General features: G+C 35.6%; 2 protein-coding genes across 2 annotated transcripts in view; one reads left to right on the top strand and one right to left on the bottom strand.

The window, feature by feature from the left end:
- The window catches only part of LOC136855657 (glucose-6-phosphatase 2-like), a 774122-nt gene that overhangs the window by 460052 nt on the left and 291642 nt on the right, over positions 1–22428 (bottom strand). The window lies entirely within an intron of this gene.
- LOC136855656 (alpha-1A adrenergic receptor-like) overlaps positions 1–22428 on the top strand; it is an 84098-nt gene that overhangs the window by 58709 nt on the left and 2961 nt on the right. The gene's annotated exons all lie outside the window — the stretch shown is intronic.

Here is a 22428-nt window from a genome sequence, read left to right on the forward strand (position 1 = left end):
GATATTAAATAAACGGTGTGCAAATTGTAATTTGGTGAGGACGCTAATATTACTTCAAATGATGTTCAAATAATGAAATGCAGTCATTTCTTCGAAAGAACAACACCAAGTACACTGCGCAATATTTCCTCATGTATAAACAGAAAATTGTTTTCAGTTCGGCTTTTCAAATAACGATAAAAAATGGAGCGTCGATCCAGTTACATTAGAGGTGCTAAAAAATACTAATACGATTTTGTCATTTCTAGCACACTAAATCCATTTCAAAAGATGTAGCATTCAAAAAAAAAAAACATTTTTCTCTTAAATATGGTACGATTCCTGCATTTTGCGAAACAGCTTACAAATACATCCAATTTTCTCTGTTTCTCATGCATGCGCGCACACGCTGAGACACACACGCACAGACAATTACACACTCGCATCCATTTTTACACCTTTTTAGTTTTCCGTAAAAGAAAACTATAGAGGTGGATTTTTGTCTGTCCGTCCGCCCTCAGATCTTAAAAACTACTGAGGCTAGAGGGCTGCAAATTGGTATGTTGATCATCCACCCTCCAGTCGTCAAACATAAGAAATTGCAGCCCTCTAACCTCAGTAGTTTTCCTTTTATTTAAGGTTAGAGTTAGCCATGATCGTGCGTCCGGCACCGCTATAGGTGCCAACAACACAGGCCACCACCGGGCAGTGGCTGAAAGTTTCATGGGCGGCGGCTGAGAGTTTCATACGGCATTATACGCTGTACAGAAAACTCGATTACGCCGAATAAACTTCGGCGCATATTTTACTTGCTTTCTATAAATGCAGGAAAACCTCACGATCGTTAAACTTCACTTGATCTTTGTTCGGAGATCACTGATAGTTATCAGATAAAGAGGTGAAATCGAAGCGAAAACGGTAATCGTGGTAATCTTGGTAATCTGTTTGTTCTGCGACGACTCTGGCAGGACATAAATCCGATACTGTCAGAGAACTTGCCGAAGAGGATAATATTTTGTCCTGAAATACATTCATCGGCTGGCGGGACCCTTTCGATAAAGTGAAAAAATGTTCCCAAGTAAACGAGGATAAAACCGACGTTTTAACATGATTAAATTTACGTAAAAGCACAAGCGTGGAGCTTTAATGCTTTCCCAATTCTCTTGAAATCTTCTGCACAATATAAAACTGCATTTCTTCGTTTGCAAAGATTTGACGAAAGACATCAGTGCTTGAACAGTTTATGATTATTTCACTGTTTTAGTTACAAACACCTAAACTGGGGGTTTCTGTTACAGTTCAAAGTCATTAGAATAGTGAATAGTAGTGTAATATTCACATACCGTGCATCTGCATCCAGTGCAAAGTTTATATAGGCTATGCAAATTTCCTGACCACTTCAGTACGAATGAGTCACTCACTTTCGTATCTGTGAAATGCGTGTACCTGATGGCATGCGAATGTATACTGTAAGCACAATGTACTCACGAAAAAACTTCCTATGTACAGTTCGTGTATACCAACTATATTAGCAGCTAGCACTCTGCTGGCCTCGCGTTCGAATCTCCGGCCGGCTAATGAAGAATTAGAGGAACTTATTTCTGGTAAAGTTTATTACACCCCCATGGAATTCTGGACATTATCCACTGCCGTGCTTTGGGCGTTTCCTTATCTAATTTCCTTATCTAAGCTTCACCTGCTGGGAAAAGAAACTACTACAGCTGTTACAGTCTTTAATTTACAGGGATGGAAAATATAATCAAGGGCCCGATATAATTTATTACCGATAAAAGTTCGTAATATCACTAAAAAGATTTTTGGGCAAGCGAGGAAAACCTTCTATGGTATTTAAAATCAAATTGTGCCAAAGCCGTAACCCATGTTTATAATGCATACCGTCCTGAAAAAAAATTCATAATTCACTAAGCATGTCTTTCAGGAATGTTTAGATATAAAGTGGTGCCAGATTGCTTGATCAACAAGAGCATCGAAGCCTTGAGCAACTAGTAGTTCGGAATATTGGAGACCCATGTGGAGAGTGATTGAGACTCCACAAAGCTGCTTTTCATAAACGTTCTGAGGAAATTTGGATTGCTAATCAATAGTTCAACATGGAAATAGAACCCGATTTTATAAACATTGGAAAATTTTACGAAATCAGAAAATAAGTGGAAAACTATGCCTGTAATAATAATGTTTAGCCTTTAGCTAAACGCGCAGCTTAGAGACTCAGATAACGCACATCCATTCTGACTATTTTCCTAAAATATTCAAAATGGCTTTCCAAGAGGATGACGAAAAAAATGTTAATGTCATTCTCGACACAGAAGTGCATCAAGGTAAAATAAATGGCTTTTTAAGTAGGTGAGAATTTGTGATATCCCACCGGTGGAGAGTTAATACTGAATTTCACAGTAAAATAAAAGCAATTTCGGAATGGAACGGAATATACAGTAGAGTTTAGGCCAAAGACCAAACACTGGGACCTATGGGGTCATTCAGCGCTGGAAAGGAAATTGACAGTAAGCAGGTTTGAAAGGTGTAACAGGAGGAAAACCTCAAAGCAGTTGCACTAAGAAATAATCGTTTGGAGAGGTTGGATAGCTAGATGGAAGAATGATAATATGAATGGAGGCACAGTAAAAGGAATGAAAGGGGTCTGCAGAAACTTTAGCAATGCCTACAGTACACCCCATGAGGTGCACTGATGGCACTGCCTCCATACTACGGGGAAAAAAATTTTTGTGGAAATCAGGACAAAGATAAAATAATTTTCGATCATGTAATGGACGTCTCTCTTGCGTTTACAGTTATGCAAAGACACGTAAGCATAATTTTCTTATGAAACCTAAACTGGGGAAAAGTTAACAGGGTCATGAATACTTAATCTGAAGTCCATGTCTCATTGCTGCAGCCGTCAGTTGAAAAATTTCTATTTAATATATGATTTGTGTGTGTGTGTGTATATATATATATATATATATATATATATATATATATATATATATATATATATATATATATATATATATATATATATATATTATATAGTCTGCTTTATTGTCAACTGACAGAAACTTGCAATAAAGGACCCTGAAATTATCGCAAGTTACGATATAACCAGATTGTGACTTATGTACCTAATAACGACGTCCTAGATACTTTGAATTATGACCCATTTGCTACAAGCTTTGATCCTACAAGTTCGTACTATTTTGCTGTTGATTGCAATACGTGTTGTGAATAGTACCTTGGTTTTTATGAGAAATATTTTCGACAGAAATTCGGTACAGAGATTGGAAATTGCCTTGAACTCATACACTGCAATTTATGTGGCTTTTTAAAGTAGACTAGCAAAACTACTTAAGTATATAGAATATACACACAGACACACACAAATATATGATAAAAAAATGAGTAAGAATAATGATGGCCGAACCAAAACCGAAAACGGCTCTGCAATGGCGTTTGTTGTCAACAAGGGAATGTATCCCACAAGTTTCTCTTTTAGACGAGAGGAATAAAATACCCTAGATTATCCTTCCTACGCCATTCACGAAGAAAACTAATTTTAGATGACCGACACTCTCTGGAATACTCTCAAAACTTTTTACTCCAGGTCAACCAATTGCATTTACACTGAAACAATATATGTATATATATATATATATATATATATATATATATATATATATATATATATATATATATATATATATATATATATATATATATAACACATCTTCTGTGTCCAGGTAAGCTCTTTTATAAATCACTGACGAAAAAACATCTTAGCTGACAGTTCTCTTTACGCTTTTTAAATTTTTGATAATTTTTATGGTCTGAAATTCTCTTTCCAAGAAGAATATATTCAAAATATATAAAGAATATATTCTAAATGTATTTAGAAGCTCTTTTTCCTTCAGCACCTTCAGTACTCGAACCCAAGGAAGTAGGAATCGTTAGGAACAGTCCAGTTTAAGTCCCACGTTATCACAAAACATATCAAATATTCCGGTTTGCAACATTGTGGAACGGTCCTTTGGCATCGATACTGACGGCCAAATTAATAGCTATGGGGTGTAATTATTCTTCTGTATGAAGGTAAAGGTGATACAGGAGACCTGGAGAATTACAGAGCATTTCGATGCATAGTTAACTACAAAGGTATCGCGTGAAGGTGTGATATAATACCATAAAGTTATGCCTCGTTGCCTCATCTTTCCTGGCATATTGGGGTTTATGTACGTATATATGATAACGTATTTGTTGTTTATTTCCTGATGTTCCTCGTCTTAATGATTTTCTCCCAAACATGTACCTGGTTCTGAGAAAGCTTGCTATGCTACATGATAGGCTAGTTTTATGTGAATTATTGTTAGTTTTGAATATTAATAATAATAATACTCCCTATTTTTCACCAATTCATTGACACTGAAATGAAGAAAAAAAAAATCCAAAATTCGGTCGAGTAGATAATTTAATATATATTCACTGTTGTCAAAAGTGTTCAACACTCATTAACATTTACAGCATTCATTTATAATGAACGCTGAGTAGGCTCTCAAAAGCCCTGAATAGATTTTAATTTGCCTAGACGAACTAAGAGTGCATTGTATTCTTGAATAATAATAATAATAATAATAATAATAATAATAATAATAATAATAATGAATATACTTAATATCTTATTCTGTAATGAGATGAATCCTTAAACTACTGAATGATTATATCCCACAGAAAATAGAGTAACAAGACAAAAGGTATAATTAAAATATAAAATTAACTCTACTTTGACTGCTATTAATTTCAATTACTCATGCTTAGACGAGGGTCTCCTTCCTAAATAATGACAATCCTGAGGATTCGGAAAAGTATTTCATTTCTCATCTCCTATCTTCCGGTTTCGACGACATAACTTTCTCAAACCTAAAACAATATGATATCAAAAATTCTACGAAAACTGATATTACTTTACAAGACCAAGTTAAAAAAAAAAAAAAAGGTTTACTGAAGTGAAATCATTATCTACTGTAGATCTTTTAATCGTAATTCCGCTGACACTTAAATCTGTCCAATGAGACGGTATACTCATGGTCCACAGGACCCCATATAATACATTCGGGTACATAGACCCCGTCCGCAAGAGTCCTCTTGGAAATTTAATGGCCAAGTGCTCTTCTGCTACCGATCGCAAATTTTAGAGGAAATTTCTTAACCCCAAGGGATTGTAAACCAGTTCTGACTAAAACTGAAATTTTAACTAACAGAAAATAACAGACAAATTGCCATATCAACAGCGTTATTGCATTGGCTAAATAATGCTTTACCAACGGAAATAACAATCAAAACTTCCTATATTAACAGCAGCTTCGAGTACAATACTCATTGACAAATATGAGAGAAGCAAAGTGACTATCGACTAGCGAGCGACAAACAAAAAGCAACTGTGCTTTTCTTCGGCGTTAAATTATAAAAAAATGCTGAAACTAATAAGCAGGTGATCTTCGCATCCTTTCTCAAAATATGAGCCATTAATTGCGACGATATTATTCCTCATTATTTATTCATATATTCCCCGGTAGCTACCTTACATATTCATAAGCTCCAGGCTGCGAAAGTCTTCGCTGGATGTACGCACATATATATATGTATAAACTGCCTGAAAGGATAAATATTTATTCATTCCACACCAGTGGCCCCTTGACATCTACCTACGTATCAACATTCAGAGATGTTTTCCTAAGAGGAGGAGGGGGGGGGGGGAGGGAGAACCTGCTTCTCCCTCCACATTGCATGTTTAGAAATCTTAAAGGTTTTCTATTGGCCTGTTAACAATAATCATTTTGTTTTATAAAGGCATGTATTCTGCCTTAATAAAACCAATGATCCCTCAAATGAAATTTCCGAAATTGGGGGTTGGTCTGGCATTTGGAATGGAATGGAATGGAATATAGAATTTAGGCCCACAGGCCAAGCGCTGGGACTTATGACGTCATTCAGCGCTGAAAGGGAAATTGGGAGTATCAAAGTTTGAAAGGAGTAACAGGAAGAAAGCCTCGCAGGTGCACTATGAAACATTTGTTAGGAGAGGGTGAATAGCAAGATGGAAGAATGAAAATATGAAAGGAGATACAGTTAAAGAAATGAAAGAGGTTGCAGCTAAGGGCCGAAGGGATGCTGCAAAAAACCTTAAGTGATGCTTACAGTGCACCGCGTGAGGAGCCCTGACGGCACTAACCCACTACGGGGGATTTAGCATTTGTTACGTGTAGCTGACGCTGATTGGATATCCTCAATGCAGCTTTTGCAAGATACAAAAATTTTCATAAACGAATGAGGTCTGCATGTTACACTTCAATGTTATTATTACCAGAACTGTCTCTAGACTTGTTTTTAGACACGGTGCTTTGACTCTCAATCATTTCAGAGATACGAATGTATTACATCAAGAAGATATTGTAAGTACTGGGAAAATTTTATTTTTTCCAGTCCTGATGTATTTTTCTTCCAACAGGATATGCTGTAATTTTCATATCTTTTCCCTCCATTCTCGTCCACTCCAGTTATACCGCTACATTTCCAGTTATACCACTACATTTTCAAAGTCATACCACTACATTTTCAAAGGAAAAAAAAAAAATATAGCACAGGCATCCTTCCTTACTCTCCAAAACCAAACAGGCTTTGACTCAGCTCACCAAGAAAGGTGCATTTTCTCTCTCTTTCTTGTCTATTCCAGCCCATACACACTTATTAATATGTTTTCATTACCACCTTTAATTTTATGGATAATCCTTGAAGTAACGTAACTGTAACTTTTCAAATTTTCCACGAGTTTTCCTGACAGACTAAGTAGTACCCTTTACCTCCCCTGGCTCAGCCAGCCAAAACATTATCACTCCTTCCGCTTACTCATTTACTTTATAGTAAGTGGCCATGCATATATATATATATATATATATATATATATATATATATATATATATATATATATATATATATATATATATATATACATATATACATACATACACAATGTATGTGCGTGTGTATGTAAATACCTTGAGTTGACACGTAATGAGTATAAACTATAAAGTCTAAATCAGTCCAGGAAAAAACGAAAAACTTCACTGGGGTTTGTACCTTAGTCTTTCAACTGTTCCCGTACACCTCACAAAGAAATAAAAAATACAATACCGAATTTATTCCTGGCATACCGTCCCTGCGTGGTCAATTTCTTAACAGTCTCATATAAATCATCTTGAATACAGGGCCAGTGAAAAACAGACCTGGGCTTATCTTCAAATGTTCGCCCTTGTGTACTGGTAATTAACAAGGATTGGAGGATCTTTCTGTGGGTAACGTCAGTTATTAACACGGATTACTGCATGGGCCTTTGCCCTGTCAATTCTATGGCCAGAATTAAGCCAGTGGATTACCTTCTGAGATACCAGTTTCATGCTGTTGGCTCTCGTATATAAGCCTTTAAAAATTTGGGCCATATCAGATTTGACAGCAGTTAAAACCTCTCATAAAAAATGTAAACAGTGTGCTATTTCTTAAATAAGTTTTCTTTAACTTAAAATTACAGCACATTCTTGGACATATTTAGATAATTAAAAAAAAAAAACATTGGTGGCGGGGGGTAATAGATTATACTGGCAATATTCTCTTAATTCTAAAAGCTCATACTCAAAGTACTACGGGTTATTTAGGTAGCTACGAGAAAATACAGTTGATTTTTTTTATTTTCGGAGTGGACTGAATAGAGAGGTACATTTGAATATGTATATATGAAATACGGAACTTTTATTTGTTGGTGGCGTAATGATCCGAAGTTGTAGGAATAGGATACTAATTTAGTATCATTTTCTCCTTTTTATAATAAAACTTAATGGAAGGGAACAAGAATTTGGCGGCAAGAAAACATTCTAGGTCCAAATTTTCTTTTCAAATTCCTAAGATATCGCCCACTTACCTAAATCATATTATTAACGAGGCCAGAAAAAACTCACTCCCACACACACATTATATACACATACTGTATATATATATATATATATATATATATATATATATATATATATATATATATATATATATATATATATATATATATATATATATATATATATATATATATATATATATATATCCAAAGGGAACACGGTTCACCTGGCTGCTACAAACGCTTGTTTATTATATACTTTGGTATATATTGAAGTACCATCAAAGCCAACTAAATCTATGGTTGACGTTATGTTCATATTTCCTAATTTATAACAAAGATCGGAAGAGTTTTCGATAAGTGAAGGTAAAACAGCAACTACAATACGAAAAAGCAATTTCACTGGATATTCTAAAAAATTATGATTAAAATGTCCTGCCGCGCTAATAATGCGTTATTGGATTACCTGGCTCGGGATTTTTCAAGTTATTGCTATATAGTAACAGTAGTAAAATTATTTTGGGAGGTTATATGTTTCTTTGTTATTACCATAACGTCTTTTTTAGTTTTCTGTAAGAGAAAATATTGTGCTGGCTTTGTTTGTCCGTCCACACTTTGTTCTGTCCGCACTTTTTCCGCCCGCCCTCAGATCTTGAAAACTGCTGAGGCTAGAGGGCTGCAAAGTGTTATGTTGATCATCCACCCTCCAATCATCAAACATACCAAATTGTAGCCCTGTAACCTCAGTAGTTTTTATTTCATTTAAGGTTAAATAGTAGTATATATATATATATATATATATATATATATATATATATATATATATATATATATATATATATATATATATATATTAATTATGGTAACAACAATAAACTGAGAAAATTATATTCACAACAGTCATCTCTTCAAAAGCACTGGTGTGTGTAGCCCTGAATTAACTGACGAAGAATGAAATAAAACTGGGAACACAGTCCAGAAATTAAAATATCCTGTTATCCTAATTATCCTTCTCTCTTTCGAACATCCTTTTTTTTATATCTATATCTCTCCCACAGTTTATTTATTCTTTTCATTCGTACTCTACTTGATTCTAGCAGTCCTTTGATTTTCATATTCCCATACCGGAGTTTAGTTTACACTGTTATTCCCTTTACTTAGTATTACTCACACAATCATATTCTCATCGCAGGCTTATTACCACACAAACATCAAGTTGTTTTCATACCTTGTGAGCTATGGTTAAAACAACCCTATGCATAAATACATATCAGCACAAGTATAAATGAATAAAATTGTGCGAGTTCATGTGTGCTGGCTAAATATACCTGTGTATGTAACCATACCGACAAAACTGTGTGGAATTTTGATTGATAGTTCCAGTATATGTGCGCCAAATCACCAACACACACAAACTCACGCACCCACATATACAAACACATACACACAAATATATATATACATATATATATGTATATATATACATATACATATAAATATATATATATACATGTACATATACATATATATACATGTATATATATATATATATACACATATATATATATATATATATATATATATATATATATATATATATATATATATATATATATATGTCACACAGCGATAGTTTTTGTATATTCACAAACATTAAGCTACAAAGGATGTTCATTATTCAATTCACTCTACTTCGGAATCAAATACACCCAACAGGGAATTATAATTGACAAAAGGTTTGTCACCATTTGGGATTCGAACTGCCGACGTGTTGGGAAACGAACGAGTATGGCATTTTTACCACACAGCCATCAAGAGAAGTATAATTCAGTGCCGTCGTTGTTGTACATATGTTGGTTGAATTCAGGTCTTTTGTTTTCTGTCAAAGCAAACTACTGTGATGGCTATTTGTCTGTCCGTCCGCACATTTTCTGTCCGTCCTCAGATCTTTAAAACTTCTAAGGCTAGAGGGCTGCAAATTGGCATGTAGCTTCTATTTTATTTAAAGTTAAAATTTAGACATGATCGTGCGTCTGGGAACGCTATAGGACAGGTCACCACCGGGCCGTGGCTGAAAATTTCATGGGTCGCGGCTCATACAGCATTATACGCCGTATATTCCATTGCGTCGAAATACTTGTATATGAAATCGATGTTAACCAACCTCAGCCATGGTAGCTGATCGAATTTGTGTCACGTACAGCGTGTCATTTTTCCCTTGTATTCACAAATATTAATACTGAATAAAATTTGCAACTTATTATATATATATATATATATATATATATATATATATATATATATATATATATATATATATATATATATATATATATATATACACACACACTCACATATTCGTGGAAAAAATCGGGACCAGAACACAGTGAGTCAATGTTTCACAACATTTTGTCAAGCCCTGTTACATTTTTAACTCCAATGTACATTTGAAAATTCCAAATCTAATAATAGCAGTGACACTGTCAGGCGGAGGGAGAGAGAGAGAGAGAGAGAGAGAGAGAGAGAGAGAGAGAGAGAGAGAGAGAGAGAGAGAGAAAGAGAATACGTAAAAATTTATCCGCATTCATTAATCTTGACGCCGTCACCTTGAAAGCGGCCTAAATTAAATTAGTAAAAAAGGGCGAGTGGTATCGTCCCAATATCCTTACTCGAAACGAAACAGTAATAAGCAACGTATTAACATCATTTACTCACGAAAATAAAAATAATGAAGGTCGAGTGCACGGAAACATTAAGAGATCAATGAGCAACAAAACGCAGCAGTAACATCAAAATAGAAATGCCACACATTCCTAACTCGCAATAAATCAACAATGCTGCAATAATTCACCGCGAGCCAAAAATACAAGCGGGTTTGGTTCAGCGTCCTAAGTTCCTCTGCACAGTCATAGTTTCCATCGATTTGCAATAAAGTACACTCGGGGAATATAATTCATCTTAGGCATTGCCTCAATACTATCATTCACGCCAAGCCACTCGGAGTGCCGCGCTACTGCCCTGAAATCTCGTGTGTAGGCCCAGTAACGAATATTAAAAATCTCTCTCTCTCTCTCTCTCTCTCTCTCTCTCTCTCTCTCTCTCAACTTCGGTTTGTCCCGTTCTTTACTATTCCACAATTTCTCCTTTTTTTCGTTATTATTAAATTGGGTTTAATGCATGCACAGATATATACATATACACACACGCACATACACATATATATACACATATATACCTCACTGCTGATGGCACCAAGGCTCAACTCCCATGAAAAGTGGAAAGAAATGGTCATGTTCTGTTAAAGCCTATCTGGCTTCTGCTCAGTTAGGCCGTGAATTAGGCACCAGGCACAGACCACATCGTACAAATTGAATTAGGGAATAAGCTAGGATTTTCATACCAAAATACTTAGAATCGCAAAGGCAACATCTTTTAGGTCCAAACACTTTAAGGATAAGCACATAAATTGTTTTTAGATTTACATTTTACACTAAAATACAACATATTCTATTCCGCATCTCCATTGTATTACAAACAAAAGTCCTTAGAATATTCAGTCAATTTACATAACAGTGTATTTTCTTTTCCGCTATCCGGTTTGATAAATAAATATATCTGTTGATGTGCATTTTTTCTGTATTTTTAACCTCAATATTCATTTCCTCCAAGAAGTTCTTTCTCGCAAACACACTGAAAATCTTGTTGGCGTTCTGCTTTTTCTTCCTCTCAATTTCTCATTTTCTTCTCCATATCCTCTCATCTTTTCTCTATCACTTTCTCTTTAACATCTACACATTATTAATTATTTCACTGGTTTCAGTTCCCCGTTGGACAAGTCGGTAGAGTTCTCGGCTAGCACTCTGCTAGACCCGAGTTCGAGTCTCCGGCCGGCCAATGAAGAATTAGAGGAATTTATTTCTGGTGATAGAAATTCATTTCTCGGTATAATATGGTTCGGATTCCACAATAAGCTGTAGGTCCCGTTGCTAGGTAACCAATTGGTTCTTAGCCACGTAAAATAAGTCTAATCCTTCGGGCCAGCCCGAGGAGAGCTGTTAATCAGCTCAGTGGTCTGGTTAAACTAAGGTATACTTTTTCACTGGTTTTACCTCCTAAGTACATGTTCTCTTACTTTCTTCTCTCCCAATATCTTTTCATCCTCTTGATATTCTCTCCACCACTTTCTCACTTACCTCTGCACATTCCTCCTGTTCTCTCCCAATATCTCTTTATCTTTTTTATATTCTTTCCACATGTTCCGTCCGTCACCTCCTCATTTACCTCTACACATTCCCTCTGTTCTTTGCAAATATCTTTTCATCCTCTTTATATTTTTTTTACCATATTCTTTCCACAACTTACACAGCTGCCGTATTTTTTAACCAATTAAGTTAATTCTTTCTCTATATATATATATATATATATATATATATATATATATATATATATATATATATATATATATATATCATTAACTGACTTCACTCATTTTGTGCAAGATCAACATAATTTTACGGTAGAAAACCTTCCTTGACATAGACCCTAAGTCATTTTCATAATAAAGATACATATTTAATCAAATTTTCTTTTGGTTTTATCAATGAAAACAAGACCGACCTCAGATTTAGAGCTCGTTGTAAAAATAATAAGCAGTTATCCTCGTTCCGCCGATAAAAATTAACTATTGAGCAGAGAACTAAAAAATATAACACGGTTCGAAATTCGCAAAAATAATGAAATCTAATAAATGATATAAAAATACGCACACGAAAATTAAGAAGATAACATTTAATTGGCGGAATTTCACTGAGCCAAATCCCCCTTTCCCTAAGAGGGTTCGGCTTCAGAATGAGAAAACCGTCCCTTCAAACAGATTCCAAAGGAGAGATGAGGTTGCAAGCCGCATGTTCTAACCCCCCAACACCCACTTGGAATCAACTTGTCTTCGTCGTAACAGGGACTCGAACCGGAGAGTCCAATATCAAAATTTTCGACCACGCAACTATTTTAACCATTGCAACGATACTGAGAGAGAGAGAGAGAGAGAGAGAGAGAGAGAGAGAGAGAGAGAGAGAGAGAGAGAGAGAGAGCAGATACATGACTAAACATGACAAAATACTCTATAAAGGTGGGAAATGTCTTAGGAGCAGTCATAATGAATGCATCACAAAAATTATCATAACCAATTAAAGCCCGATGTGATGCCAACTATAATGAATGCATCACAGATATTATTATAACCAAGTAAAACCCAGTATGATGCCAACTATAATGCATGCATCACAAAAATTATCATAACCAAGTAAATCCCAAAATTATGCAAATTATAATGAATGTATTAGGAAAATTGTTATATTCAAGTAAAACCCAATATGATGCAAACTATATTGAATGCATCACAAAAATTGTTACAACCAAGTAAATCCCAATATGACGCAAACTATAATGAATGCATCACAAAAATTGTTAGAACCAAGTAAAACCCATCATGATGCAAATTACAATGAATGCACCACAAAAATTATTATAACCAAGTAAAACCCAATATGATTCAAACCATAAATGCAACAGAGCAATTACAAAGCAAATTGATAATAGTGACAGGCTACTGGAGTATCCATACTAAAAAAGAAACAATTAAAAAATCAGCTGAAACGAATATACAGCATTATAATAATAATATTACTATTACGACTTTCGGAACGGATTAACTCTCTACCTTACCTGTCAATAAATAATGTTTAATATAATAAAATTAAAGCTAATATTCGACCTCCCACAGTCAGATACATCTGTTATTCTTATGCTAATTTTGGCCAAGAACATTCTCCACGACAGGCGATATTTGGGTGGAGAATATATCGAGAGGAATGAATTCTGATGTGGTGTTGCACGATTTATTACTTAACGTACAAAGACCTGTCGTGTGAAAAAGCATAGGGATGAATCTTAATGTTTTGTAGTTTGTGTATTTTACTGTTACATAAGGTTTTATTCATGTAATTATGGGGTAAAGGAGTAGTTTCAACAATTTTTTATTTAATCTTTGGAATTTTTTTTAAAATGCGTAGACAATTTAATACGGGACAGCAATCCTGTACCCTATTACTTTTAGAAGCGTGGATTCTATGAAACTTTGTGACATCTTCAAAAGACTGAAGACGTTTACTACAAATGCTGGCGACAATTATCAAAACTACCGGTATATTTTAACAAAAATGTCGAAGCTAGAATATGATCTAAAAACGGCAAACCCTCTTATATCTGATGTCCATTTGCACATTCACGATGTCTTCCCCATCCATTGCAAGAATCGAGCGCATGAAAGGTGGCCACTTTCATTGAAAAAGTGACACAAAATTCCGGCATTCATATACTCATACACTTATTCATGCGTAATTCACGTAATTATACCAAAATTACCCACATTAAAAATACTCACAGTAGCGTGAGTCTTGAAATGGAGAAACAAATCCACAGTTATGTATATGTACATATATTTAAAGATAAATCTGTAGAGATGGCTTTCGGGAATCTGTTGGGTTCCACTTTCAATCAGATTGAAAACGGGAATCGAACAGATTCCCCAAAGCTCCCCGTACAGATATATCTTTAAATATATGTACATATACATAAATGTGGATTTATTTCTAAATTACCCACATTGATACGGCGTATTTGGAGGTTTTAAATTAGCCGGCCCTATTGATTAATTAATTAAATATCAAATGCAACATGTGAAACCCGACCAGTATTGAATCATGAGCTGTGAAGTGGAATCGGATTCCGAATGAATATAGGGCTGAATATATATATATATATATATATATATATATATATATATATATATATATATATATATATATATATATATATATATATATATATATATATATATATATATATATATATATATATATATATATATATCGTACCTTGCAAATGCCAATCAATATAACTGCAGGAATAACAAAAACCAAAGGATCTAAAATAGACTTAAGAAAATGCTCGTATAGACGAGAGAGAGAGAGAGAGAGAGAGAGAGAGAGAGAGAGAGAGAGAGAGAGAGAGAGAGAGAGAGAGAGAGAGAGAGTCCAACAAAACTAGGATGGGAAAATCTATCAATATACCTGTGAATCTCTAAAGAGAAAGGCCTACGGCACTGTCAACTTTGATGTAAACGCGTAGCGAGAAAGAATAGAATAATATCTTCTAAAATATCTGACGAAAGGATAATCAGCGAAAACGACACACTCATCGATTGAACTCATCGTTAAGGATACCAAAAGTTGATAGATTTCAAGGGGATAGTCATTATGAAAAGACTGAGAAATCACAGGAGAGCATCGAAAAAACAATGCAGTAATATCTAGGAAGCATTCAAAAAGGAGCGAACACTACGCCACTGCCAAAGGAATCTATACTGACATTAAACTATTCCTAAGGCATCACTAAAACCCTCAAATTATGAAGAAAATGCCATACCCCTCACTGCTAATGTGAAAAAATTATGGATCATCATCCATTTCTATATCAATCTCAAAGGGAATGAACTCTCCCTTGTAATGATTTAGTGTAATGAAAATAATCTTAAATCCACATCTGGATTCGCTTCCAGGTCCGAATCCGCCTCAAAACTCAATTTAATTATTCTGGCTAACATATTTAGTTTAAAAAGTGGACCCACATCTATCTTGAATTCTACTTAACTTTTCCTTCGTTCTATGCCCAGTCCTCTGCACGGTTTCATTTCAGTTGATTATAAAGCTATATCTGTGCCTGAAACATAGTCATCACCTACAAAGAATTTCATGGAAATTGACATCTTTCTAAGCTATCCTCAAACAGAGGAAAAAAGGAGGATCCACATCCCAACCTGTATGTAATTTTATCCCTGCATTTGAATCTGAGGGGTTCTTCAACATACAACTTTCCCTTTAACCACAGACTTCCATAAAAAGTGAAAATTCTAATAATTTTAAAGGAAATAAATAAGAAAGCAATTCAAAACTTGTTCTGCATCTCTGATAAAAAAGAAAAATAACACAAATCTTCATTAACTGCTCTCATTACCAAATTACGTGAGGAAAAAAAGATGAAAGTATACCAGCTGTAGAGAGAGAGAGAGAGAGAGAGAGAGAGAGAGAGAGAGAGAGAGAGAGAGAGAGAGAGAGAGAGAGAGAATCAATCAATAATTCTCTTTGCAATGACAATGGGTCACTGCAGTGAGGAGGCAAGGCGTTTTGATCTCTGCGTCGAGAAGAAGAAATCTATAAAGAGAGAGCTATTTTTAGGCAGCTTGCAATCACCTTAGATAACAAATTCCTTTGGTTTTCTTTCCTCTGTGTAACGGCCCATCAAAAATGTTCTAGCTTAGTCCTCCTCCTTAAAAGTCTGGCCCCTTTAAGACCTGAAGGAATGCTAACTTGCCACTGAAACTTCAAAGAGCATATTACGAACACTTTCAAGGATCATTTGGCCCCTTTTACTGAGACGTGAACTGGCGAATACTTCCATGACAGAATATGATACGATTCAAACACGCGACAAATCGGGTTTCGTGGTTTCTTTGTGTAATTTATGTGTAAGACTTGAAAAAGTATGTTATCAAAATCATAGATTGATTCCAACTAAAATACCACAAAAACTAGGGTGTAATATGACAGAAGAATAAACAGGAATAAAAAAAATATTGGTTACGCAAGACACTGATTGCTATGAGAGACTAGGCACTTCATCTCTCCAATAATAATCTATAACCACCCAACAACACAGGTATAAAACAGTTCACACATTTGCTGCATGTGTACAAAAACAAGAGTAATTGTGGAAGTCACCTACACAACCCAAGCAAAAAGAACGACTTTAATTTCATATAAAATTATCAAGCCTAACTAAAGCCTATCCTAAGCGCATTTAAATTAACACAAAATTCATAACTCACAAAATTCATCTCTGATGAATATCCTAATGCTCTTAACACTTCACTCGTTAACAATCTAGCTAATTCCTTCTTGCTTGCGGAAAACACATTTATATATCTTAGTGAGTCACTTCCCAGTGACCCAGTGACTAACGATATCAAATTAGGGTCATTAAAGCAGAAAAGTCTTAATCATTTGAACTGAATGTGTTCGTTCCATGCCAAAGAATACATATGCTCTAATATACTAACTGGCAACTCAGTTATCTCGATTTCAAAATCATTTTTGTTTTGTTTGCCACGTCGCCGTCTCTAAGAGTCGAGTTTACTAAAGTACATTAGCTCGCCAAATTGGATTAAGTCCCTTGGCACCAAAAAGAACAAAATGACAATTTAAAGTCCCACAGACATTTTACATAGAACGTAAGAGTTGTATGTGCATGTATGTATGTAATTATATATATATATATATATATATATATATATATATATATATATATATATATATATATATATATATAAATATAAGCATGAATCATATATCTTTTCAGTTAACCGTTAATAAACAAATTAATTTATTGTTAACTCGTATTACACATGAAAAAACATTTGATAAAAACCAAATTAATTTTTCATTTTTACATCCTAATCCTTCTCTATTCCAACAATCTAGATGACACTAAACATTAAGTAACCTTTCAAAAAAGTTATACAGTATTTATATCAAGACCATATTTACAAGGAGAAAATATATGACAATAAATCAATAAAAAAAAGTCATTATAACCTAAACAAGTAAAAATGTGACGAAGTTTCTTCGGCGCAATCGAGTTTAATGTACAGCCACTACAGCGCATAATCAAGGCCATCGAAAATAGACCTATCTTTCGGTTGCCTCGGTATAACGCTGTATGAGCCGCGGCCCATGAAACCTTAACCATGGCTCGGTGGTGGCCTATCTTATACCGTTGCCAGAAGCACGATTATGGCTAACTTTAACCTTAAATGAAATAAAAGCTACTGAGGTTACAGGGCTGCAATTTGGTATGTCTAATGACTGGAAGGTGGACGTTCAACATACCAATTTGCAGCCCTCTAGTCGCAGTAGTTTCTAAGATCTGAGGGCGGACAGGAAAAGTGCGGACAGAATAAAGTGCGGACGGACAGACAAAGCCAGCACATTAGTTTTCTTTTGCAGAAAACTATAACCAGTGAAGCAAAATCAATTCAACTGAGGCAGCAATGAAAATACCGAAATCTTGGCAAAAATAACAAAACTCGTAAACGAGATCTTTCACCAAGTATATCATAAAATATATAATTATTCGGCAAGCGGACATACAGCCCGTGATACAAAGGCATGTCGTCTAAGGCTGTAGCATTCTTCGCGACAAACCTTAAACGAAAGAGGAAAGAACGGCACATATTCACCCTGTGGAGTAGAATGCGCCATGACTTGCCTAATGCACCAATCAGACTCCATTATGGTTCCATCGAATCTTCGTTCCGCGGCTCACGAACAACGTATCATTTTTACCCATAAAACCGACAATTCATCATATCATTTTGTATCGCTATAAATACATACTCTGTGGGCTGCCATTACGTTATTAACCATAACGCGTAAATATTCATAATTATGAGATGTGTAAATATTCATAATTACGAAATTAACCCAATAAGTTCATTAAGCTGCCAAGGAGGCCTTCGCGGAACAGAACGCTACATTGAAAAAAAAATGAAAGGTTATGAATTGAGAAGTATATTAAATATACACGTTAAGAACAAATAAATACCCACAAGAATATATAATATAACAAGTAAAAAATGCGCCGAAGTTTCTTCGGCGCAATCGCGTTTTCTATACAGCCACTACAGCGCATAATCAAGGCCACCGAAAATAGATTTATCTTTCGGTGGTCTCGGTATAGAGCTGTAATAGCCGCGGCTAATGAAACCTTAACCACTGCCCGGTTGTGGCCTGTCCCATATAGTTGCCAGATGCACGATTATGGCCAACTTTAACCTTAAATAAAATAAAGACTACCGAGGCTAGAGGGCTGTAATTTGGCATGCTTGATGATTGGAGGGTGGATGATCAACATACCAATTTGCAGCCCTCTAGCCTCAGTATTTTTAAGATCTAAGGGCGGACAGAAAAAGTGCGGACGGACAGACAAAGCCGGAACAATAGTTTTCTTTTACAGAAAACTAAAAAGCAACATAAATCAGAGCAACAATTTAAAAGAAAAGGTGCTGGAAATGCATTTAACTTTCCAGAACTCATCAAACTCTCAAGCATCAGCAGTCATAAACCGAATAAGAGTGTCAATGTTCTGCAAAAATAAATGGCAACTCAAGAAATTGCAGCTGGGGCTTTGAAGCCGAAGCAATGGCTTTGGACTGACTCAAAGCTTCTGGAAGACTTTCAGACTTGAAGTCTTCCGAGCAAAGTTTTCTTCAATTAGGAAAGATTCCACGAAGTTAATATCCATAATGGAGGAGAATATTATGAGAAGGTGGAACAAATGTTTTGCAGCATATGATATAAATAGGATCAAATAATAAGCATTAAAAACAAAGCCTTTTTTCCTGGCATTAAGAAAAACAAATAAAAAATGCGCCGAAGCTTCTTCGGTGCGATCGAGTTTTCAGTACAGCGTATACTGCTGTATGAAACTCTCAGCTACGGCCCATGAAACTCTCAGCCGCGGCCCATGAAACTGTCAGCCACGGCCCGGTGGTGGCCTGTGTTGTTGGCGCCTACATCAGTGCCAGACGCACGATCATGGTTAACTTTAACCTTAAATAAAATAAAAGCTACTGAGGCTAGAGGGCTGAAATTTGGTATGTTTGATGATTGGAGGGTGTGTAATCAACATACCAATTTGCAGCCCTCTAGCCTCAGTAGCTTTTACTGTAACATCTGACGGCGGATAGCAAAAATGCGGACGGACAGACAAATAGCCATCTCAATGGTTTTCTTTTACAGAAAACAAAAAATGGAATGGAATATAACGCCATAAACTGTTACTTATTCAAATGCTAAGTAAATGAACATCGATCTTAGTAAACCAGGAAACCGTGCATACCTCCGCCAACACCATGGAAATTTATTACCTACCTAAGGTGGTTTAGTTAAAGATTAAGAAATGGTCATTAAATTTATAGGGCCGAATTTTATCATGAAAATACTGACATTCATTTTGCACACAGTATAAATCTGCAGGGGAAAATGACAGCAAATAAGGGGTTGGGGGGGGGGAGGGGACCCGAAACCACATTCGGATTCAGATCCATTTTAAGTTCTGGTCAACTCACCCTTGACCCATATCCCACCTCTCCTTAAAACCCACTGAAACTCATCCATAGCCTTTTGAGATGTATCGTGGGAGAATTGTGAAAATAAAATCATGAAGGATTTTAATTCATAACCTAACTCTCCCTTTCCTGCCTCGTGATCCAATCCTTCCTGGAAATTTAACTGAGGTCTAATAATAAACAAAGATGGGTGACCACAAAACCTATATCTACCTACACTGGAAGAGGTGAATATAAAGGCAATATATTATTATTATTATTATTATTATTATTATTATTATTATTATTATTATTATTTCAGTATATAAAACCTATTCTCATGGAACAAGCAAAGCACAGGGGCCAAGGACTTGAAATTCAAACTTCCAAAGAATGTTGTTTTTAACGTCCCCCCGCAGACCCAACACTGCAGCAGTAACTGATCATAATACAGAGCCAGTGATTTTTCATCGACCTGGGGGGAGGACGCGAACCCGCGACATCTTAGTGCCATGCCACGACACTAACCACTATACCAGCGGAGCAGTTAGTAGCAGATCTGCCGGTTAATAAAATCGTGTCAATTCCAGAGTTCCAAATGACAGTTTAACTAATGTTTTCAAGGTTAACATTTACCTAATACATGAAACTGGAAGAAATTAGTGAAAACCTTCTTTACCTGACTTTCTTAATTACCGAAATTAGTAATTAGTAAAAGGTCAGAGGAATATTAGCAAGTAATGAGAAAACTCACGTCACAGATCAGTTAAGAGGATTACGCACAAAAGAATGAAAGGAATTGACCATTCGTCAAGATTCATCACGTGACCTAATCGAAATAATTTCCTTTCGGGATGACAATGAGCAAAGGTTAAAGGTCAAAGATCAAGGTCAGATATTTTCAAAAGTTTACACATTTCATGACAGGATTTGTATTTGTGGTACGATCCTTATAAGTATTAGCAAATAAGAACAGAAACGCCACTACTGTTAATGTGTCTGATCCTACAATCCTGATGTCAAGGTCCACTTCTTTTGTTGTTTCAACCCCATAGAATCAAACATTTTTGTTCATTCAATGATTCACAAATAGCAACTTTCTACACTGACAAATCCTAATTCGCTAATAGCTGCACTTTACCAGGTCGAGTCTTCGAGGTTAAAGACCAAATTCAAGGATTTTTGGTCATTTAAATTCTTCATTGCAGGCTACAATCATGGTATTCTTTTAATCTCGCTCAACAATAACAGTTGAAGAGGCCAAACGCTAGGATCATTAAACAGGTTCCAGCTCTTACTGATGCGCTTTTATGAGATGGGAAAAGAGTTACAAACTCATTTGCTAGAGAATGCTCTCCATTAAGCCGTCTTTCTATTTTTATTCTCCACAGTGCTCACTTATTCGTAAGTTAAAGCAGTTCACAACTTGGAGAGAAAGCTTCCAAAGGACTTAACATTCAGAAGAGGAAAGAGGTAAAAATATATCACATAAATAGAGCAGTTGAGATAAATACGAAGAGTAAAACTATAAAAGCCACCAAAAGGTAAACATACCCATAAACAGAATTGACAAAAGTATTAACAAATAAAGGAAATGGTGTCCAGGTTCCATGACAACGCAACCCCTCTTAGGCAGATAGACATCAGTATTTAAAACAATGCCATATGAAGATTGTTCCATATTTTACAAGTACAGAAAGCAAAATGTTGAGCACTGCGACATCTCGGCACCTCCAGTGAATACGGATGCTGGTGGTCTGTAAAACAAGTAGCATGCACTTTTTCCAAAAAGTTGACATTAACGATCATCAAGAATAATATATGTAAAATCTACATAAATCATCACTGATGAAAATAAAACTAGTCATTTTAAACAGAAAACAGAAGATCGAGTCAGGCAAAAACCAAACAAGTGAAAAATGAGCCGAAGTTTATTTGGAGCAATAGAATTTTCTGTACAGCATATAAGGATGCATGAAAATTTCAGCCACGGCCCATGAAACTCATCCACGGTCTGGAGGTGGCCTCAGCCACGGCTCACGTAACTCTTAGCACTCTCAGTCGCGGCCCATGAAAATCAGCCACGGTCCGGTGGTGGCATGGCACACGATCTTGGCTAACTTTAACTTTAAATAAAATTAAAACTACCATGGTTAGAGGGCTGCAATTTGGCACGTTTGATGACTGGAGGGTGGATGATCAACATACCAATTTGCAGCCCTCTAGCCTCAGTAGTCTTTAAGATCTGAGGCCGGACAGAACAAGTGTGGACGTA

This window comes from Macrobrachium rosenbergii, chromosome 32 (assembly GCF_040412425.1).
Source record: "Macrobrachium rosenbergii isolate ZJJX-2024 chromosome 32, ASM4041242v1, whole genome shotgun sequence".
In the NCBI taxonomy this organism is placed as follows: Eukaryota; Metazoa; Arthropoda; class Malacostraca; order Decapoda; family Palaemonidae; genus Macrobrachium; species Macrobrachium rosenbergii.